Source organism: Phoxinus phoxinus (genome assembly GCF_949152265.1).
Source record: "Phoxinus phoxinus genome assembly, chromosome: 3".
Taxonomy (NCBI): domain Eukaryota; kingdom Metazoa; phylum Chordata; class Actinopteri; order Cypriniformes; family Leuciscidae; genus Phoxinus; species Phoxinus phoxinus.
This window is the reverse complement of record NC_136878.1, coordinates 3624111-3648700: the sequence shown is the minus strand read 5'-3', so window position 1 is coordinate 3648700 and position 24590 is coordinate 3624111. Positions and strand designations below refer to the sequence as shown.

At 39.8% G+C, this 24590-nt stretch overlaps 1 protein-coding gene across 1 annotated transcript in view; it reads left to right on the top strand.

The window, feature by feature from the left end:
• The window catches only part of LOC306995541 (cystatin-A5-like), a 214476-nt gene that overhangs the window by 51929 nt on the left and 137957 nt on the right, over positions 1-24590 (top strand). The window lies entirely within an intron of this gene.

Below are 24590 nucleotides of genomic sequence, written 5' to 3'. Positions count from 1 at the left end.
TATATATATATATATATATATATATACAATTCGAGAGTTTATGCTTTAGGAAAAAATTTTACCCAATCTTCAACCAGATCATTAATAAAGTAATAAAATACATAAATAAAATAAATAAAAACAATTTATTAATTTACTAACAATATTTAGAGTAAATAACATTGCTCAAAATATTTTATAATATTTTATAAATAAAATATTTTTAAAAATATGTATAAATATATTTTTGAATATGAATAACAATGGATAACAAAATCAAGTATGACAATACAATAGAAATAGAAATAAATAAATGAAAAAAAAAAAAAACAATTGAACCAACAAATAAATTACAGAAAAAACTGCATAATTTAATGCCAACATTTTGAGAGGGTGATTTATCACTAATCCAAGACATCAAAATATTTTTCCTAAGAATTATCAAGTGAAAAAGTCGTCACTTTTTAATTTACAAGGAATGTGTGACTCAATTCAACTTTATTTATAGAGCCCTTTCAACACCACAAGATGAACAATTACTGTAGCAGTTTAGGTTTACTTGATTATCCATTCAATATTTATTAGAAAAATCATGTTAAAATGTGAGTCTCAAATATCATCATCAGGCTTTTAAGGAAAGTTTATTTGTTCATCTCTCAGTAATCTTTGTATTGCATTGAATTATGTGTTTTAAAACTACAGAGCTTTGATTGTAAAATTAAGCATTTAAATATCATTTTACTAAGACATATTATTGGCAGATTTAGAGTGACGACTGATATTTATATGCATTTTATTTAAGTAGTCTGCTGTACTGTTAAAGATCTCAATGATTTACATGACAAGCATTTGAATTTCCTCTTACTTTTTGACCACTTAAATATCAGCAACTGCAGCAAAATGAGAATTTCAGCACCAGTTGCAAAATGTAGGTGTTTTTTTTCTTCCTTAAGTGTGAGAACCATATTCTCACTATATCATGAGTGCTATGACCATATGGTTTGTTTGTGTTTTGTTTTCTTTGCAGGAACGTCGTCTGATTGGCTCCTGCAGGCTGATTGATGCGGTGTCCTGATTGGTGCACAGTACTTTAAAAAGTATCAGAATGTGTGACGTCACCACAGATCTCGTCTAATCACCACCACAACATAGCCTGGGTTTCCCCAGACTGCCTTTGCGCAGCGCGATTTTATTCTCGCTGAAAGGCAGTCTGGAAACCATGGACCTGATTTTCGCCTCGTTTAGGGAACCAATCACAGAACGGGGAGGGAGCAGCAAGACGATGACGACATCTTTTCGACACAACTAAGCAGTTTGTTTATATCTATGGAGTCAACATGGCAGCAGACGCGAAGCTACCTTTTGATGCAGCCTTAGATATTGTTCTAAGTAGTTTAGATCGCAATTTTATTTAGAAAAAAGAGCAGCGTTTGGCGTTAAACCATTTCTCTACATACGTCATCTGGTATAATGGAAACGATTGGCTATGCGCATTTGATAGACATTCTTAGCACCCAATAAACGGCGCCGGCGCATTCGTAAACCACGCCTCAAATACGAGAAAATGAACATGTGGTTCCCAGACCCAAGTCTCAACGAGAATTGGGTCTGGCGTTAGCCAGGCTAACCACAACAAACAACTCTATGATATATTAATTCTATTTGTATTTTTTTTAAACAACCCAAACACACCTATACATTTGGATGCTGCATTAAACAAATTCTTAAAGGGATAAAAAATGTAAATAATAAATCAACTCCATAGCTGATTCAAGGGCTTAGGACGATCCAATTCTCAATTTAGCCCATTGCAGTTTCCACCTGTAGTGGGCACTCCTGCAACGTATGGCGTATATCCGAGTGAACGAGACAGAGGGAAGTTAGCGAGTGAAGGGCATGACAATTTTGGGCCCTGTCCCAAATGGCACCCTAAGCACTCACGGTCTTCCTCTGAGTCCGCACTTTCGTGACGTAACGTCGCTTTGACTGTGGGGAAGAAGTCTGTGGAGTGCGCATCAGTGCTGGCTCGGCAAAAGTGCGCATCGAGGGCGCAATTCGACCGCGGAGGGGGCGATCGCGAGCACCCTTCTGAGAGCTAAAATGACACATGGGACACCCTACGGTCTCACGAACTTAACAGACATGCGGCATTCATGGTAAGTTTACAAGACCGAAAGTGCATATGAAGTGTGCCATTTGGGACAGGGCCTTTGGACTGGAACACAGCCTAGGCCTACATATGAAGCAGACTCGCTTCAAAATCGAGGGAACGAGGGTCTGTCAATATAAACTTCCCTCGTCCACTCCACGAAGTGGAACGCACTTTTTAAAATGCCGGCAGGGATTCCCCCCGAGGGGAAGTGCTTAGGGAAGGCAAGTGCGTGTCTAAAAGTGTACTGGAACGCAGCCAGGGACTGAACTCCGTTAACATACTGCGTAAAAAAAAAAATATGTCGAGTTTTTATATTTTTAAAATATATTAGTTAAGCAACATCACACGGCCAGGAGTGCTGAATACCATCACGGTTGAAAATGTGATTTTTAGTTAATGTCACATACATTTTAGACACAATGTTGAATGTTTTCTATTTTCTACAAAAAAATGTTTCAGCAACGAAAATAGTTACAAACAAAGATCACAGCAGAACCATTGCCGTGACCGTGTTCATTCCTGAACGAATCAGCAGTTTGAATGAATCGTTTGAATGAACAACTCAATGATTCACTCATTAACACGGTCACCTGCCGCCACCTACTGGTGGTTAAGTTTCGTGTTAAAAAGTATCATTCTTTCCAACATTTCTTATTTGTATATTCAAAAAAATGTTTAATTTGATTGGTAACAGCCATAGTGTCTTATTATTCTAATTATATTTATTGATCAAATTTAAGAGTTTAAAATGAAAGATGAAGCATATATTTAAAACAATTAGGGGAAAATGCTAGTCTGGGTCTCTCCATGCTGCCTTGCGCATCGATTTTATTCATCTGCTAGGCAGCCTGGATAGTTAATAGCGCTATATAAATAAATAAATGCCTTATTAGTAACTTGTAAATCTACATGAAAAGCACGTTTTATGATATGCCTATAAAATTGAAATGTATAACTAGCCTGGGTTTCCTGCCTTGCGCGCAGTGCGATTGTATTATATTATATATATGTTATATTTATATGCTAGGCAGCCTGGATTCCATGGACCATATTTTCGCCTCAGTGAGGGGACCAATCACAGAACGGGGAGGGAGCAGCAAGACGATGACGACGTCTATGCGACACACCGAAGCAGTTTGTTTATATCAACACGTGCACTGCAGATTTACCTTCTACCCTCATGTTTGTCTTGCACAAACGGCAATAGGTGCTGAACACCATCGTGTACACATGAATCTATGACCCATCGTCTTCTTCCTCGTAGAATTTCTGTCGCTCTATACGTCATAATTGAAACGATTGTCTATGAGCTACGTACAGGTGCATTTGATAGACATTCGTAGCGCCCAATTAACGGCTCTGGGCATTCGTACACTACGCCTGAAATACGAGAAAATGAACGTGGTTCCCAGACCACGTCTCATGAGACGAGGTCGGACGTTAGCCAGGCTAGGAAAATGCCCTTTGTAAAGGTTAAAATATCATATGCAGATGTAAATATGTCAAGCTGACTAAACACTGATGAGAATATTGCTTCAGAATAAATAATATTTACAACACACAAAAATACTTTTTTTCTGGACTGTAAGAATCAATACTTGAATAATAGGAGACGTCCGTAACTTTGTTAACCTTCACTGAACTCAAGGCAGCAGAACATATATCTTCTCGGCCAGCCCCGGAAAACACTCAACGCAACGCAAAAAAAAGGGTTTGTAAGAAAAAATTATGTAGACGTAGAAGATCTCAAAAATGAAGTTTATTACAGCATAGCAGTGGCAAGGTACACAAAACACCTTGGGTTCACCGGCGTCAGAATGAACCCAGAACATCCAAATCTCAAACCTTTTATCCTGTTAATGTAAGTTGCTCTTATTGTAACAGCTGCGGTCTGTATGTTAATAAAGTTGAGACACCCATTCCCATTCTACAATTGATTACCATTTGTTCAGGATATAATCTACCCAAATGGTCAACTCTTAATGTAAATGAAATCAGAACAGCAAAAGGTTTAGGTCATACAATCTATCTGAAGTGATCCTATCTTTAATCTTCTGTTGAAACAGAACGGTCAAATGTTTAAGATGACAAGCTATTTGAAGTCCCTGTAATCAAAATGCTGGTTGGTTGCCCTCTGTGATATTTACATATTACTGAGATTGAATGTAATTGTCTCTATATGATAATTAAACTCTTTTAAGTGAAGGAACATTTTGATATATATATATATATATATATTGGAGTGGAAGTTGTTGGGAACAGGCCATAATTTCTTATAGGTTACCTCCAGAGTTGGAAGGGTTGTCTTTATCTTCCGGCCCATGAGTAGCTTTGCCGAGCTCACGCCTGTAGTGGTGCAAGGCGTTGACCGAAAGCACATAAGGGCAAGCAGAGGGTCTTTCTGCATCAAGATTATTTTAGCGGTCTGAACCCCTCTCTCTGCATGTCCGTTCCCTTGAGGGTTGTGTGGACTAGAGGTGATGTGTATAAAGTCAAACTCTCTTGCAAAGTCTTTAAATTCCTGACATGACAATTGAGGCCCATTGTCAGACACGACCTCGCCTGGACAGCCAAATCTTGCAAACACTGTCTTCAGCTTCAAGATTACCTGCGAGGCAGTGGTTGTCGGCAGGTGAAGTATTTCCAGGAACCAGGAAAAATAGTCAGACACGACAAGGTAAGTGTGTTTGTTATGATCACACAGGTCCATAGCAAGTCTCTTCCAAGGCCGGTCAGGAAGGGTGGTAGAGATGAGAGGTTATTTCCGCTGGCTGGGTTTCATCTCACGGGATACCTGACAGGACTGGACTTTTTGCTGGATTGCTGATGATATGCTGGGCCACCAAACGGACGCATGGGCACGCTCTCTACACTTTGTCAAACCTTGGTGTCCGTCATATATTCGGTCCAGGATGTCTGTTCTCAGCACATCTGGGATCACCATACGGCTACCTCTGATGACGATCCCATTGCACTCAGATAATTCAGCTTCAATGGGAAAATACTCTCTGATTGCTGCTGGGACCTTGCCTATGTACTCTGGCCACCCTGACTTTATGAACTGCAACACCAGTTGAAGGTTACAGTCGACTGCTGTAGCTGTCTTTATGGCCTCAAGCTTACGTGGGGTTGCAGGCAGGGCATCTACAACGGCTGCTATATAGCACGCTACGTCTGAGTGAGTGTCAGTCTCCATTTCCAGGCACTGTAGTGGACTCCGTGAGAGTGTGTCGGCCACTGTTAAGGTCTTCCCTGGTGCATATTCAGCCATCGGTTTAAATCTCATAAGTCTCATGAGTAGTCTTTGGCACCGTATTGGCACATTGTCCAGGTCTTTCTGATTCATGAGTGGCACCACAGGTTTGTGGTCGGTGACCAATTTGAAGCTCTCAAGGCCACACAGGTACTTTTCAAAATTCTCACAGGCCCAGACGCTCGCCAAACACTCCTTCTCAATCTGTGCATATCTGGTCTCGGCATCAGACAGGCGACGTGAGCAGTATGCCACAGGTTTCCAGTCCCCTTCATGTAGCTGCAACAGTACTCCGCCTATGCCATAACTGCTGGTGTCTGCTGAGACAGCGGTAGGCCTGTTCACATCGTAGAACTTCAGGACTGGAGAAGTGGACAGGATGTCTTTAATTCGCTGGAATGCCTCCTGTTGGGAGTGGTCCCATGTCCATACTGACTTGGACTTTTACAGGTCATAAAGTGGGTTACACACTGTAGACAAATTTGGAATGTATTTCCCCAAGTAATTGAACATGCCCAAAATACGCTTTAGGTCTTGCACGTTCTGTGGTGGTGGGAGCTCGCGGATTGCCTTGACTTTTTCAGGGTCGGGTCTTACACCTGATTTGTCAATGACATGACCCAAGAAGTGAAGCTGGTCCTGCCTAAACTTACACTTTTCTTTGTTTAACTTCAGGCCGGCTGACTCGATCCTTACCACCTTGGCTGAGACGTTGGTCGTGCTGCTCTGGAGTATCTCCATACACGAGGACATCATCCATGAAGATAGCCACGCCTATCAGGCCATTGAGGGTCTCTGTCATTTTGCGTTGGAAGATTTCCGGAGCACTCGTGATTCAGAATGGGAGTCTTTTAAATGCATATCTCCCAAAGGGTGTTATGAAGGTGGTTAACTTGGTGCTTTCAGGGTGTAGAGGTATCTGCCAAAACCCGGAGGCGGCATCCAGTGATGTGAACATGGTTGCGCCAAGTTTAGCAGTAATTTCCTCAGCAGTTGGAAGGACATACCTCTCTCTCCTTACAGCCTAGTTTAACCTCTTCAAATCAACACAGATGCGCACCTTACCATTTTTCCTTGGAACTGGCACCATAGGCGCACACCAGTCAGTGGGCTCAGTCACAGTCTCAATCTGACTGTCAACCTCATTTTCCTCCATGCGTTTTAATTCCTCTTTTACTTTTTGAAGTAGAGGCAACGGGACACGCCGAGCAGTGTGCACTGTGTATGGCTCAGCATTATCTCTTAACCGGATTTTAACAGGTTCGGTTTTGAGTGTTCCGTGCTCACCGAATGCTGTGTGGACTTCCTCGACACGTTTCACAAGCCCCATGGTCATTGCGGTGGCTCTGCCTAGCAGATTGTTCACGTTTCGGCCACTGATGACGTATACTGGAAAAGAGTATGGCTTTCCTTTATATTCTGTGCTGACTTGGAACTTTCCTAAACAGTCCAACTGACCACCTGGACTGCACAGTGTGATATTAGATGTCTCCAATTTCTTGTCGGGAACTAGTTTGTTGAACGCCTCGGCTCCCATAATGTTTACATCTGCACTCGTGTCAATCTTAAATTTGACCGGTGTTGCTCCAATTGTAAACTGTATTGTCCATCGTTCATCACTTCTGTTTTCATTTGTGACTGCACCCAGGAAGTATGGCGTTTGTGAAACAGTCTCTGTCACTTCTCTGACTGATTTACTATAACATTTCTTTATGATAACTCATAAAGGGCTCTGATAAACATTTCAGCTTTCTCACCAGGTCGCTGCGATCGCTGGTGAAAACAGGCGCGCTCGTGAATCACGTTGCGTTTAGGATAGAAGTATGCGTCGTATTTTCCCAACACAACGTCAATCTTCTTCTCATCCCCCTCCGTCTAAAATGTGAAAGACTTGAAAATGTTCTCAGCCTCAGGCCCCATGGCATAAATCAGCGAACTGACCTACACTTCGCCGTCCTCTTTGCTCAGTTTAGTGGCCAGCCGAAATCGCAGGAAACGTTGCTTCCAGTCAGCCCATTCATTTGGACGATCAAAAGCGAAACTTTCCGGTGGATGAAACGTGGCCATATTTTCAGAGAAGCGATGTGTCCGTCAAACGCTTCTGACACCATGTAAATAATTAAAATGTCCACACAAATCTCAGGGTTCAATGAATACTTTGTATTGTTACACTCGTGCAGCAGTTAGCATACAGGCAAGAGCTCACACACTAGTCCCCGCGCAACCGCCCTAGTCTCCTAGGGCAACACCCCTTTCTGCGTACATAACAGAATGCCCTTAAAGCTATAAATTTACATGTGCACATTATATGACAATGACAACTAATCAAACTATTCAAAATCAATTTAAATCCTCACAAATGAAATAAAGCTAAAGACTTCAAAGAGTAAAACTGGTTATTCACTCATTGTTTGAGTCCTTATTTATCTGAATGCCTGTAATCAATCAGCCAAAACAGCTCAGACGATTTATCATATTACAAAACGGAATATTACATTTTACATATTAGATTTTAAAAATGTGAACTGTTGCAGTTCATTCTTAACTTTGAAACTGTGTTGCCTTTTCAAAATATCCCATCAAACTGGATTATTTGAGGAGCGTGCACTAATGTTTTCACTTGCGTTCGTTTTGATCGTTGTCTCTAGGGCACATCCACAATACTGGAAATATTCACTTGAACAGTTTCTCACGGGAACTGAATATTACACAACAGGGGCAGAAGTATTACACAAATACATAGCCTACAGGCTTTTGCGTTCCACTTTAAATCATAAAAATATACATCAGAATAGCATGACACTATTGTTCTTTGTTTCATTGTACATGGTTAATAATTATAAACTGAAAACTGTCTAGAAAAGCAACAAAGAATGAACTTTTCCAGACTGAATCTCAACAAAGATCTCAACTGACTGAGTTCCAGACTGAATCTTGAAACCTCTCAACCAAGGTTTGGTGAGTGCTGCTCTATATAAAAGAACTTCTAATTTGAACGTGATCCAAAAGTCTCACTGGTCTCTGCTTCGATCAAGAAAATACTTTACAACAAAGGCATTTGATTCAATTGAACACACATTTTTTTCGATTGTTTAAAATTGTTTGGTTTTGGAGATACATTTTGAAATATTATAAAATCCCTTTATGAAAATTCTAATAGTTTGTTTTCTTTATCAGGAGGTACATCACAAAGATTTCCAATCAATCGAGGCATAAAACAGGTTTGCCCTATTTCCACATTTCTTTTTATTATTACCACAGAAATGCTTTCTATCTTTATCAAGAACTCAAACATGGCCCCATTAGAGGTACTTGGCCAGCCAGTAATCATCAGCCAGTTTGCAGATGATACTACCATTTTCATGAAGCAGCTAACAGAGGTCCCCAAAATATTACAAATAATTCACACCTTCTCTAAAGCCTCCGGTTTAAAAATTTATTTGAACAAGTGTGAATTAATGTCAATTCATCAATGTCAATTCATCAATGTCAGTTAAAGGATTAGTTCACCTCAAAATGAAAGTTTCCTGATAATTTACTCACCCCAATGCCATCCAAGATGTTCATGTCTTTCTTTCTTCAGTGGAAAAGAAATGTAGTTTTTTGAGAAAAACCTTTCAGGATTTGTCGCCACACAATGGACTTCAACGGTAACCAAATTGTTGAAGTCCAAATCAATGCAGTTTTATAGTGCTTCAAACGGCTCTGCACGATCCCAGCTGAAGAATAGGGTCTTATCTAGAGAGACGATCGGTAATTTTCTAAAACAAAAAAAATGTATATAGTTTTTAACCACAATTGTTCGTCTTGTGCTGGGCCGGGTTTCCCGATAACTATGTATCTTAGCTCTTAAGAGCGCTCTCTACGTGCAAGGTTACGAATGCTCACGGCAATTCGACGCACGTTTCCCAAAAATGCACTTAAAGAGAACTTAAGAGTCCATTTGCGAAGTGCTGAAATATAACCTTATATGGATTCCTACAGTATTCTGAACGTTTAACCTAATAATCGTCATCTGTTGGGGATTAGCAATCAAGACAAGTCTAAAGCATCTACAGGTGGAGGCACTGACAAAATGGCTATAAAAAAAAAGATACCTTTCAAAAAGATTAAATTAAAGAGTGCCCTTACTTAACAGGAAGGAAGATGAAGAGGTGGAGGAAGACGAGGACGAGGACAATGATAGCGGCATGGGACTACATGATGGCCAACCAAGAAATGGCCAATACATGGCTGGTTTTCGTGCACGTCAGCAAGTCATTGACAGATTTTTGGAATTCATCCCTATTTTGTCCAGTCTTTGAAGCATATTTTCCACATGACTTCTTTTATTTAAAAAATGTATTAATTCATTTAATTTAGGTGTGTATTTCTATTTTTTTCTTCCTTTTAATTATTTCATTTATAAATTAATTTTAACAAAAAACGAGTACAATAAAGTGTACAATAAAGTACAATCAAAACCTTATATTATACTCACGTTGCAGTGTTATCTGTTAAATCTCGAAAAAAATGTAATCTGCCGGTTGTCCTGCAGGTGACCTCATAAATCTGTCTTCTGACTGTGCGTTCACACCGGACGCGAATAGGGCGTCAAATTCGCGCCTGCCGATCAAAAATTTGATCTGACGTTTCGGAGTTGTGAGATCCAGGCGATCACCAGGCGCTCAGTGCTCATGTAACCCGCCTTACCTCGGCTAGTCCTCCTGACGTCTGCCGCTGGTAAACGAGAAATGTTTAAATTCACAATCTATAGCTTCGGTTCTATTATATGACACATAAGTTAAAATACATTAATGACTCGTTATAACGTAGGTCAAACGACTTCTTTAATTAACGTTATGTGAGTTTTTCTTCATCTCATTCAGAAATGTAGCCTATGACTGCAAGTGTTCAGTGTCACATTCAACATCTGGGGCCGTATTCACAAAGAATTTTAAGGCTAAAAGTAGCTCCTAACTGGCGAATTTAGGAGCAACTCCTAAAAATAATGGGCGTGTCACTTCTAACTTTAGGACTCCTAATTTTTTTCACTAAGAGTAATTCACGAAGCATTTTAGCCCTAAAAGTAGCACCTAAGTCTGGGACAGCTTAAAAGAAGTCGAGAGGACTCCTAACTCACTAAGACCTATTCACAAAGGATCTTAAAATCGCCGCGCGACAGTGTGTTGGAGACAGCCAATGACACGGAGTTATTACAAAGACACCGCCTTAACCGTGAGGGAATACTGATTGTTGTGGATCTTGTGAGGGATGCAATAACAGCGCCAACTAATCGCAACAACCCAATCAGTGCCGAATTTAAAAGGTTTGATAACACTTCGCTACCTGGCAACGGGGAAAATGCAATTGTGTAATGCTGACGATCTAGCGATATCCCAGCCATCGGTAAGCAGATCCATCCACCAAACCATCAATGCACTCTGTAGACCCCATATTATTCGACAGTTCATAAGTTTTCCGGACATTCGCCAACCCAACTCCAAAGAAACAAAGCCAGCTTTATGGATATTGCCGGTGCGCCCGGAGTGGTCTTTGCTATAGACGGATCGACACATATTAAAATAATTGCACCACGTCAGGATGAGGACGTGTTTGTGAATAGAAAGAAAACACACTCCATCAATACCCAGATTGTGTTCGATGCAAACTTCACAATTCTCGATGTTGTATCCCAGTGCCGAATTTCCCTTTTATTATGTTTTTTTTTTTTTTTCAGCACCAACTGGGCCAGCAGCAGTAACTGATCCTGCGTCCAGTTGGGCTTTCTTTTCCGTTTTGGCGAGTTCATGGAACTGGAACAAATATTTTTCAGATTTGCTAGACTATTTTAAGGAGTAAGTGAGCAGGATATATTAAAGTAGGGCATTCATGCTTATTGTCATTATGTTCTCAGAATAGACATGACTTTGTTTTCCTCACTGTAATTCTTAACTTGCGACATTCTAAAACAACATTTAGGATGCAATAGCCCTACATTAAGGCATTTTATGCATTTGTCGTAATACTAAAGTACGTCAATCATCATTAGAGCGCCACCCTCAGGTTGCATGAATGCAAGGACATTAGAATTTTTCCAAAAGTGTGTATGACGTGTTCAGTGATGATTAGCGTAAAAAATGTTATCATAAAATTAATAGGCTATTAAATGAGAAGGGACAACTGAGAGTGAGCATTCACATATCACCTCTAAGTCCTTTTGATACTTGATAATCAGGCTGGCAACAGCGGTCTCGTCTGTTAGGCTACTCGGTCACTGAAGAATCGCTTTAATGTTAAAATGTTATACTGTTATATTTTATACACTTGTAAACACAACTTACCATTGTAGGTTTGGCATGGTTGTATTAATACTGTCGTGACGTTTCTTTTAAAACATATTTCAATGTGCTACGTTATTTTAACACCTAAATAAAACGTCTCGCCAAAGTTGCATTTTGGTCTGGTTTTGTTTTCGTAGTAAACAAACGTGACATTTACGTTTTTTTAAAGAAAACATACCTGGTTGGTATTTTCACAACGTTTCTAAAACGTTTTATTTTGGTTACATTATATTTTATTATGTTAGGTGTGGTTTAAAAAAAAACAAGCATTTGTGCTTAGGGCACCCAAATGACTAGCGCCGGCCCTACCATCATGGATCACTTTCAGCGTGCATGGGAAAAGCAGTGAGTGTGATAGATGTGACCAATAAATGAAGAAGAACACGGAGGCAGCAGGCTACAGCAAACGCTTAGGGGTTTATTCTCCACAGAATAGGGGTTACAAAAGTAAAGCAACTGTTAACCCAACTGGGATAAACCAAAGTATTTATAAAGAGAAAGAAAAGGAAATAAAAACAAAAAAACAAAACAAAAAAAACTTACAATAAACACAAGTCACTGCATTTGCCTCTCACACATTTACAGAGGTCAGGACCTGTTCTCTCACAGAACACCACCCACTCATACAACACAATTAACAAACTTATACATTGGTGGCCAGCACCAATTAACACAAAAAGGGGGATACACAAACACATAATGGCCATTATACACAATAAACAAATATGAAAACATTAAATATACACACACAAACACTTAAAATACGATCAAATGATTTAATTTTGTAACTGTACTTCCTCTACATAAATAAAGGAAAAGACCACTAGATAGTCCTTGGAGACCCCCAGGGTAGAAACTGGAATGGTTGTGACCCGATCGTTGCCTGTAACCATATATATACGTCCGAAGTTTCCGCCCGAACCCCTTTAGACGGTACACCAGCTCACGGGACTCAGACATAAACACAAAAGGAATGGTAAGAATAAACTCAGCAAACTAAACGTTAAAGAGTGTACGCACTTAACTCCAAACGAAAGTGGAGTTAAAGTTTATGAAACCCAAATAATGTTGTGCATTCATTACTGTAAACAAATTCCATTAAATAAAAAGATAAACCGACCTGTCCCCGGATCACCAACATCCGCCACACACTCCCCCACTTCTAGTTTCACGCCAGCAGGCGAGAAAATAAGTCAGCCATCACATTATCTCGACCTGGGATATGCTGGATGGAGAATCGATATGGCTGGATCGACAGATACCAGCAGGTAATTCTAGCGTTTTAATCTTTCATACGGTTCATCCATTGTAGTGCTTTATGGTCCGTCTCAAACACAAACTCACGTCCAAGTGTAGCCGGTCGACATGTCACATTTAGACATGTGACTACTTAATTTTATATTTTTTATGTGCAAGGAAAAATGTTGTATAAAATGTTAACTTCAGCAAAACTTGTTTTCAATGTTCAATTTTCAATGGTTCCGATCGGGAGTTCCTATTAATTGTTGTATGTGGGGCGTTAATTAGTGGGACACCGAAGGAAAATATCGCTTCTTCTTTAAGCGTTCGCGCTCAGACGCATGGTGTATGTAGACGGGGAAGCAGAGGTAGTTTTTCTCTCTCATATTTGTCTTTCATTTACTGTTTTTCTTGTAACGTTATCACTACATTTATGATGTTAAAACACAGTTAAGAGGTTGTCATAATGTGTATCAGTGTGATTCGCTTATTTTCCTTGAAAGTGGTTATTTTAACCGTGTTAAAGTTAGCCCATCATTTCCACGTGCGTCTTTCTATGCAGGAATGAGAGAGAGTAGGCCTTCTGTTATCCATATACTGCTGTATGCTAATCTTGCCTCACTACTCTTTTAAAGGTATGTTGTTTCAATTTGTGATTATTGATTTGACTGTTTATGTAATTTGAATTTAATTTGATAGTTGTGTACCTCAGTATAGATTAGTGCTATTTCCATACTAATTTTAATGTGGTATATTTTCATGGAAAGAGACTGTTTGTGCAAAAAAAAGAACTTTATCCACACTACAGTAGTTCAACAACCAGATTTTGATGCATTTAAGAGTTTACAGTGCATTATAGGCCTATGTACATTTCTGTGAATTTATAGCATATTTGTATGTTAACTTTTACAAATGTTATGCATTATCCATTTATGTTCTCAATGTGTGCTGTCCTGTTATGTGAGGTAATTTAGCACCAATATGTACACGTTAAATGCCGTGTATGGCTTCTCCTTTAAGCGTTCGCGCGCAGACGCATGGTGTATGTAGACGGGGAAGCAGAGGAATGAGAGAGAGTAGGCCTTCTGTTGTCCATATACTGCTGTATGCTAATCTTGCCTCACTACTCTTTTAAAGGGTGAATAAATCCTGTGTGAACATCCTCCAATTCGTTGTGTGGTTGTGTTGCTATGGTGTCCGGAGGTGACCATTTGAAGTCTGCTACACAAGCAGATAATACCTGAGGGTATCAAGGGCCCATTTTACTCCCAAACATTCCTTTTCCACAGTCGAGTATCGAACCTCCCTAGGGAACAACTTGCGACTGATGTAAGCTACAGGATGTCGATCTTCTTGCGACCCCGGGAGAAGAACCGCTCCTACTCCATTATCCGAGGCATCAGTTTGCAGTATAAAGGGTTTATCAAAATTAGGACAACATAAGACTGGCCCCTGACACAGAGCATTCTTAATATCCTGAAAAGCATGCTCCGCCTCCTCAGTCCACCGAATCTGGTTCGGGCAGTTTTTCCGCGTTAAATCTTTAAGGACAGCTGCCCTCACAGAAAAGTTGGGTACAAACCTTCTGTACCAATTTGCCATTCCAAGAAAGGATCTTATCTGAGACTTCGTCTGTGGTATGGGGCACTTCTCTATTGCCTGGATTCTTTGAACTTGAGGTTTAATAACCCGGTGGCCGATCACATACCCCAAGTACTCAGTTTCTGCCATCGCAATGGAACACTTGGAACAGGGCCGGATTAACCATTAGGGCAACTGGGCACTTGCCCAGGGGCCAGGGACATCTAAGGGGCCCTGGGCACCGTCAAATATTATTAGATTAGGGGTGTGCGAGATCACGATTTTTGATCGTGGACGATTAAAATGTCTCCACGATCTGCTTTTGAAGAAATATCGTAGGATCGTGCATTCTATCAGTTTGCAGTTCTGGCGCCTCTGCCTCAACATACTGTACAGCGCGACGTATATTCACATGAAATGCAGAGGAACAGGACACTGTAGTTTATAAAAATTAATTATTTGCATGTGCTTTAAAGCCTTGCCGGTTAAACATGTCATTCGCTGTTGATGCGCTGTTCTAACGGGCGCTTTTCTGAGCGCAAACACCCGACGCGCGCATGCACTAAAAGTCTGTCTAACAGCGTCTGGTTACTGGACTAAGTTATCTTTCGAGTCTTATTGCTCTAATACTGTCAAATACACTCATTATGCGGGATATTGGTATACAAGCTGGTCACATCCATAGAGCACAAGACATCAGTTGTGTTAACCTCTGCAATAGATGACAGTTTCATCAGAAAGTCGGTAGTATCTTTTAAAAAGGATGGCAGGTTATACATTAAATCCTTTATATGATGATCAACAAATTTAGACAACGGCTCAGTTACGGATTGATTTCCAGATACAATTGGACGGCCAGGTGAATTATCCAACCTTTAATGAATTTTAGGCAAAGTATAAATCAATGGGTTAGTGGGTTAGTCTGTAACAAGAACTTCTATTCTTTTTTCTTAAAACGAGCACCTAATCTTAGAGATCGATTAGTGCGTTCGCACCTTCCTGCATCTACCCAGTCGCCTTTTCCCTTTAAAATTCCACACGGACATTTTAAGTGTTGGAACTGTGCGGCATGTAATTTTATGCTCACAGATAATGTTTACACATCCAAAAACAGGCAGAACATACAAAGTAAAGGGCAGAATCACATGTTTATCCACTTTTATTGTGTATTTACTGACGTGTCCTTGTGGGTTGTTCTATTTGGGTAAAACGAAGCGACAACTAAAAACTCAAATTTTTGAGCACAAATGTGCTATCAGAAAAAATTATGACAAATCATCAGTCGCGAGGCATTTTAACTCTGCGGGACATGATGTTAATATGCTCAAATTTATGGGCTTGGAGTTTGTCAATCGGTCCCCAAGAGGGGGAGACCGTGATGAACCGCCTCCTTCAGCGAGAGGCGTGGTACATTTTTAGCTTAAACACATGTATTCCTAATGGGATGAATGAAGATCTGTCACTAAGTTGTTTCTTGTAAATGTAACACTATGCATGTATATTTTATGTTCATTCTGTATATGTATAACAGTCGTTGTTTTTCATTAATGGACTAATTGAAACATTGGTGACACCATTGGACTGTGTATTATTTCAAATGTATTGGTTGATGTCAATATGGGTGTGTCAATGGGTGTGGGCATATAAGATTGGTTACACTGTGATCTTGTTGCACACTGAAGAAGGCACGCGCCGAAACGCGTTTGTGCAAATAAAAACTATTTATGCATAGTGCGGCCTCTCTCCTGTTCTACATGTCCTTCAGCAGCATGAGCGGTCCCCGTACTTCCCGTCCGTACAGCAATTCAAACGGGGAAAATCCAGTTGAGGCCTGGGGAACTTCCCTGTAGGCAAAAAACAGATATGGGAGCCACTGATCCCAATCGTCACTTTTGTCAGCAACATACTTACGAAGCATTTGTTTCAGAGTTTGATTGAAGCGTTCTGTTAACCCGTCAGTTTGTGGGTGATAAGGGGTGGTTCTTACTCCCTTTATACCCAACAGTTTATACACCTGTTTCAATAGCTTTGACATGAAGTTAGAACCTTGATCTGTAACTATACTTTTAGGAAAACCTACTCTAGAGAACAGTTGTATAATGGAGGAAGCTACCACTCTAGCCTTGATGGATTTGAGGGGAAAAACTTCAGGATACTTTGTGGCGTAGTCTGTAATGACCAACATATAACGGTTTCCTGCCTTAGCCTTCTCTAGCGGCCCAACAATATCCATACCCAGCTGATCAAAAGGTACCCCAATAATTGGGAGAGGCTTAAGAGGTGCCCTAGGAGGAACCCTTAGGGAAGTCTGTTGACACTGTGGACAAGTTTTACAGTACGTGGTTATGTCCTTTCTCATACCTGGCCAGTAAAAGTGACGAATGATTCGTGCCGTTGTCTTCTGTTTACCTAAATGGCCTGCCCAGGGTACCGAATGACCCAAAGAAAGGACTAATTCTCTACCCTCCTTGGGGACTACCAACTGCGGCTCAGGACTCTGTTAACGAAACAAGACCTCTTTGCGAAGGCAAAAGACTCCTTGACTACCTTCCACCCCTGTCTGTCCTACTAGTGATCTCTCCTCCACCAACTTGTATAGGGGACCGATTAAATGGTAATTTTTCTGCAATTGTACTATGTCTCGAGGTATTTTATAACCCAATGTGTTCTCAGGGGCAGGTTCCCCTTCACTCACCACTACATGTCGAAACTTTTCTCGCTTCCTCTGACTCCTGGACTTCCGTGTCTTCCCTGGCTCTGCTTCAAGTTCTGCCTCAAAAAAAAGGTAAAGCCCTTAGTAATCCTACCTCCTCCTCACTACTCTTGGCCTTACCTCGAGTTATAGCTGCATTACAACTCTGCAAAGGAAGGAGATCGAACAAAACAGGCAGATCTTGACCCAGCACCATAGGGTATGGCAACTCCGGTGAAAGGCCTACCTCCAACAGAAAAGATTGTCCCTGCACCTTTACATAAACATCAGCTGTAGGATAGTACCTTTCGTCGCGATGAACACATTTAATTGCCACAGGAGATGCAAGGTTCCACTGATGGACTGGAACCAACTCTGCTTTGACCAATGTCTGCATACTTCCAGTGTCTACCATAGCACTTACTTCCTGTCCATTCAAACACAGTCACGTGATGCAAGGAAATCTTTGCTATACAAGTAGGGTCATCAGGTCTAGGTACTCCACACAAATTTGCATGTGTGGAAGGTCTATTAGGGCACCTAGGCTTAGTATGCCCCTCCTGTCCACACTGATAGCACACAATAGTAAGAGAAAGCACCCGAAGATATTGCTCCATGATAATCACCTCCGCAACTTCTTCCTTACTCCGATTCTGTGGCTGAACCCACTTGTTAAAAGTGTCCTTAAGACGCACATAGAGCTCCTTAGGGGTCTCATCAGCTCTTACATCTGTGGCCCGAAACCTCAAACGATAGGTTTCTGGATTAATATCATATTTCTTTAAAACTGCCGCTTTCACATCATCATAGACAAGAGATTCATTAATATCCATGTTCACATAAGCACTACGAGCTTTGCCAGTAAGTAGCGGCACTAACCTCAAGTCAAGTCAAGAATATTTGTATAGCGCTTTTCACAATACAGATTGTATCAAAGCAGCTTCACAGTATTAAATTAAAACAATAATAAAACGTCCATGTTTGGTAATGCTAATCAATAGTAATATTGATTGATTCATTAAATTGAATATCCCCAACTGAGCAAGCCAAAGGCAACAGTGGCAAGGAAACGAAAAACTCCATCAGGTGACCTAATGGAGAAAAAAAAAACCTTGGGAGAACCCAGGCTCAGTCGGGGGCCAGTTCTCCTCTGGCGGTTATGAACTAGAGGCCGGATTTAACTGTAAGATTAAAACATTTATGTGAATGCCTGGTTAAAGAGATGCGTCTTTAATCTAGTTTTGAACTGGGAGAGCGAGTCTGAGCAACGAACAGTATCAGGAAGGCTATTCCAGAGTTTTGGAGCTAAATGTGAGAATGCTCTCCCTCCTTTGGTGGACTTAGATATCCTAGGTATAACCAAAAGCCTTGAATTTAGCGATCTTAAAGAGCGCGATGGATTATAGGGCGATAGAAGATCCGTTAAATAAACTAGAGCTAAGCCGTTTAGGGCTTTATAAGTCAGTAACAATACCTTATAATTAATACGGAACTTTATAGGTAACCAGTGTAGAGATGATAAGATCGGTGTTATATGATCATATTTTCTTGATCTGGTAAGAACTCTAGCGGCTGCATTTTGGACTAACTGTAGCTTGTTTATTGAGGATGCAGGACAACCAGCTAATAGAGCATTACAGTAATCTAGTCTCGAGGTCATGAATGCATGAACTAACTTTTCTGCATCAGAAACTGATAGCATATTACGTAGCTTAGCAATGTTTCTAAGGTAGAAAAATGCCGTTTTTGTAACATATGAAATATGATTTTTAAAAGACAGGTCGCAGTCTAGTATGACACCCAGGTCTTTTACTGTAGAGGATAAAGTAGCAGGACATCCTACTATGTTAAAGTTGTATTGTGAGAGGTTTTGTGGGCGTTTTTTTGAACCGATGAGTAGTAACTCCGTCTTGTCTGGATTTAATAGAAGAAAATTACGCGTCATCCAATCTTTTATATCTTTAACACACTCTGTCAATTTTGATAATTTAGCGTTTTCATCCGGCCGTGATGAAATATATAATTGAGTGTCATCAGCATAACAATGGAAACTAATTCCATGTTTCCTTATAATATTTCCAAGTGGCAGCATATATATTGAGAATAATAGAGGGCCTAGCACAGATCCCTGCGGCACTCCATAGTTTACTGAAGATATGATCGATTTTTTTCCATTTAAAGGGCACCTATTATGGAATTTTGAAATTTACCTTTCATGTAGTGTGTAACATAGATCTAAGTGAACAAAAACATCCTGCAAAGTTTGAAATATGAAAGTGCACCGTATATAAAGTTATTGTCTTTCAAAATTAAGAGTCGACTCTGAGTCATTTTTATGAATCGTTAGAAGACCGAAGCTTTTTCTTTGACTAGATGACGTCAACTTGTCAAGTTATTTGAATACGATACGCCCACTTATTGCGCTCCAAGGCCAGGGAAAACATCATGGCGACGAGACGCTGTGTTCTGCAGTGCGGCTCAAAAGCCAACTTTTTTCATCTGCCCAAGGAGGAGCATTTGAAGACTAAGTGGCTACAATTCATATATACAACTATACCACAGAAGTATAGTCTGAGCCTCGTGCTTTGTTCGCGCCATTTTGAAGACGATTGCTTTACCAACTTAAATGCACTCAAACTTGGATTCGCGAGCCGACTGATATTGAAGGAAGGTTCAGTTCCAAGTGTATTTGCATCAGCTTCCTCCTCCGTATCACAACCTGTAAGTGTTATTAATAATTGTTGCTTTTATGTTTTATGTAGCATGCTTAATAATTATTTAGTTTGTTGTGTAAGCACCGTTTAGCTTCTAGGTCTTCAATGGCAATTGTATTGAGATATGTGAAGTGTTTGTCGTTGTTTTCGGAGTTGTCTTAAAGAATAGAGTAATAGGCTACCTCGTAGTAACGTAACTACATTTTTTTTTTTTTTTTTTGTAAAAACGTTATGTTTATGCATCGAGCTAACGCAAACAAAGACTGATTGTGCTTTTACAATATGAACTCTGGGCTATGCTCGCTAACATAACATTAAATTATTTATCTTATTTTTCGTTTTTTTACTACAAACTATAAAGCAGTGGACTATAATCATTATTATAACACAATTTAATTGATAAAAGCATCATTGCACTCCGTGTTAAACAATAAGTATTGTCTCTGTAAACACTGCTGGGTCATCTGACCAATCAACGCAGATTAGCGTCGCGCAGAGGAGGGGTTTGGAAAAATGAGTCGTTGAACGATTCATTTGGGAGTCGGTGAGCAAATCAGGTAAAAATAAATGCATATTATACGACAACAAAAGTGTTTTTTGTCATTGCATGCACGTAAAACTGTTGTTGGGGACTCCCTAAACAACATTAGGAACATTTTAAATGTCATAATAGGTGCCCTTTAAATAGACAAAATGGTAGCGGTCAGATAAGTATGATCTAAACCAGCTTAATGCTTGTCCTTGAACGCCAGTATAATTTTGTAGTCTATCTTAGAGTATTGTGTGATCTATAGTATCGAACGCAGCACTAAGATCAAGTAAAACTAGTATTGAGATACAGCCTTGGTCCGAAGCTAAAAGTAAATCATTAGTGATTTTAACGAGCGCAGTTTCAGTGCTATGGTGCGGCCTGAATCCTGACTGAAACTTTTCATAGATGTCATTTTCTTGCAAGAAAGAGCTCAGTTGAGCGGACACAACTTTTTCTAATATTTTAGACATAAATGGAAGATTTGAAATGGGTCTATAATTTGCTAGATTATGTGGGTCTAATTGTGGTTTCTTAATGAGTGGTTTTATAACTGCCAGTTTAAATGTTTTTGGAACATGTCCTAAAGATAGAGATGAGTTAATGATATTGAGTAGAGGCTCTTCCACTACAGGTAACACTTCTTTCAGTAGTTTAGTTGGTATAGGATCTAATAAGCACGTTGTTGTTTTAGATGAAGTGATAAGTTTATTTAGCTCTTTTTGTTCTATAGTTGTAAAGCACTGTAATTGTTCTTGCGGGGTGATAATTGAGGCTGATTTATAAGGCACGATTGAAGATTGAATGTTTACAATTGTGGTTCTGATGCTTTCTATTTTCTCAGTGAAGAAGTTCATGAAATCATTACTGCTAAAACTGTAACGGGATATTTTGGTCAGGTGACGTTTGTTTATTTATTAGTCTAGCCACGGTAGTAAATAAAAATCTTGGATTATTTTTGTTGTTTTCTATTAGTTTGCGGAGATGCTCAGCCCTTGCCGCTTTTAGGGCCTTTTTATAACGTGACATACTGTCTTTCCACGCGATTCTAAAGACCTCTACATTAGTTTGTTTCCATTTAGGGTGAATTGCCCTAATGTGGGACATTTTTTGCACTTCAGACTTCTGTGACATATTGCGATGTGTAACCAAAACATTAAATCCACTCCCAATACTTAAAAAAAAAAAAAAACAGTATGTTTCCTAATCAAACCAAAAGAGAAAATTCAGATAACCCATTCATAAGAGAAATTATAGACATATTAGTGCTCTTATAGCAAGTCGTCTGAGACAATCTGCAGCTTTCCTATTGTGGGACAGTTGTGTTCCCAATATGGGACACTGAAAAATCTATGATAAAAGACCAAAAATCACATTGATACATATAGAATAGTAAAATTTTAGATTCTCTCTAAAATCTTAGTTAGTAATTTTCTTGGTTATGGATGGATGAAACATGGATAACTGAACATCATCAGACCGATAATACAATATTATCTTGTTCAGTTTACTTAACAACTTTCTCTTTTTCTGCCTCTCTTTCTGCATCTGACAATCTGTCCCTGTCTTTCTCACCTTTGCCATTGTGATCTGAAATACATTTCATTGAATTAATCAGATACATAAAATAAAGTGGAATGGCTTTATTGGTTTTCTACTGCGTTTTTAAATTCAGAGCTATTTTTCATTTAAGTCAACTACCTACCTTTTACACACACACACACACACACACACACACACACACACACACACACACACACACACACACACACACACACACACACACACACACACACACACACAGAGAGAGAGAGAGAGATAGAGAGAGAGAGAGAGACACACAAAAAAAGTAAAAAATAATAAAAAAATAAACTTGACTGTAAAAATCTGCATTACAAGTATTCAAATATTGCATTACAAGACTAAAACCATGTAAATAACCATGTTTGTCCCACAAATCATGCCCCACCACACATTTTTGACTCATTGAAGTACTGTCCCACATTAGGCTGATCATGCTGTCCCGGATTTGGAAACCACATTTCCTAATGTGGGACACTAGGAAATTTTATAAAAATATAAAATATATAGATTATGCACACAAAGTTCCTCTATTTTTTGATGGACAAACATTTCATAAGCATATTAGGCTAAAAAGTAGCAGGATTGCTTTGTTTAAAATGTATTTAACTCCTTAATATCAAATTTGTTAAAACTCTATGTCATTAACCTTCGGATGGTCTTCACACAAGGTGTCTCCTGTTTGATGATTGCTCCACCCTCAAATATGATTGGACATTTGATAGGTCATGTGATTTTGATAACATGACACCACAGCTTTTTCTAACCCATAGTTTCACTGTCATTCATGTATTTGTGTGGGACCTACAAACACTAGAGCTTAGGCAGTGTCCCACATTAGGGCAATTCACCCTACGCTCTAATTTACGGGTTTCTCTCTTTAGAACATGCGTAGTATTGTTGTACCATGGTGCTTTACTTTTCTCTCTGACCTTTTTTAATCTAATGGGTGCAACAATATCCAATGTTCTAGAGAGAATGGTGCTCATAGTGCTAGTTACTTCCTCTAGTTCATCTGTTTGTTTGGGTTCAGGCAGTAACTGAGACAAATCAGATAAGCAATTTGAGAAATTATCTATGGTGGATGGAAGGATTGTTCTGCCTGGTCGGTAACGCGGCGCAGTATGACATATTACTGTAGTCCGTAATATACAAGTTACCAGGAAGTGGTCACTGACACCATCACTTTGTGGAAGGATATCTATATCGGTTGGATCGGTTCCATATGATATAATTAAATCGAGTGTATGATTAAGACGATGAGTTGGTCCGGTGACGTTTTGCTTGACCCCAAAGGAGTTTAATAAATCTGTAAACGCAGCCCCTAACGCATCATTTGAATTATCTACGTGTATGTTGAAATCTCCAACAATTAATGCTTTATCGACGTTGACCAATAGATCTGAGAGAAAATCTGCAAACTCTTTTAGGAAATCAGCGTAGGGCCCTGGCGGTCTATATACGGTAGCCAAGGCTAGAGATAATAGGGATTTTTTTCTTACATCTAAGAGCGTAACATTTAGCACAAGTACTTCAAACGAATTAAATTTGTCACCTGTTTTCTGAGTAACATTAAGAATATCTCTGTAGATTGTTGCAACACCGCCGCCACGACCAATCAGACGGGGCTCATGCTTATAACAGTATCCTGGGGGAGTAGACTCATTTAGACCGAAATAGTCATTTGGTTTAAGCCAGGTTTCAGTAAGGCAGAGTACATCGATGCTATTATCTGTGACTATTTCATTTACAATAACTGCTTTAGGTGTGAGTGATCTAATGTTCAGAAGACCTAGCTTTAGAAATTGTTTTTGTTCACTAATAGCGATATTTTCTGTTTTAATAACAATTAGATTTTTCCTAGATCCTACAGTAGATTTATTATTTGATCTCACTAAACGAGGAATAGACACAGTTTCTATTAAATGTTCTACACTAGTATTTATATCAATTAATTTGGTGCAGCAGAGACTGTGATTTGGATTTTTGGTAACTAGTCAAACGATCTTTAACGTCTTGGAGATGTTATCCGACAGAAGATCCGCTTCATTTCTACTTGGGTGTAAGCCATCAGCACGGTAGAGCCTAGGACGCTCCCAAAACAGATTCCAATTATTTATAAAGAGCAGTTTCTGCTCATTGCACCATGACATTAACCATTCATTTAGCGCGAATAATCTACTGAACTTTTCATGCCCTGTCGATACGTGGGAAGCGGCCCAGACACGATGATCGTTATTTCAGGCGATGCGGTGCGTACCGTCTCGATTAGGTTCCTATAAACCTTTTTCAAAACCTCCGTCTGCCGCAACCTGACGTCGTTCACTCCTGCGTGCAAGACGACAGCTCCGACGCGCTCGTCACCGTTCAAGATCTCGGGTACTCGCGCAGCGATATCAGAAACATGGTCATCAGGAAAACAGTGGGTACGCACCTTACTTTTACCTGACGTAGCGTGGACGTTCCGAACAATTGAATCGCCGATAATCACAGCATCGCGTTCCGTTTCGCGAAGAGGGGAGAAGCGGTTCTGAGTGGAAATCTCGA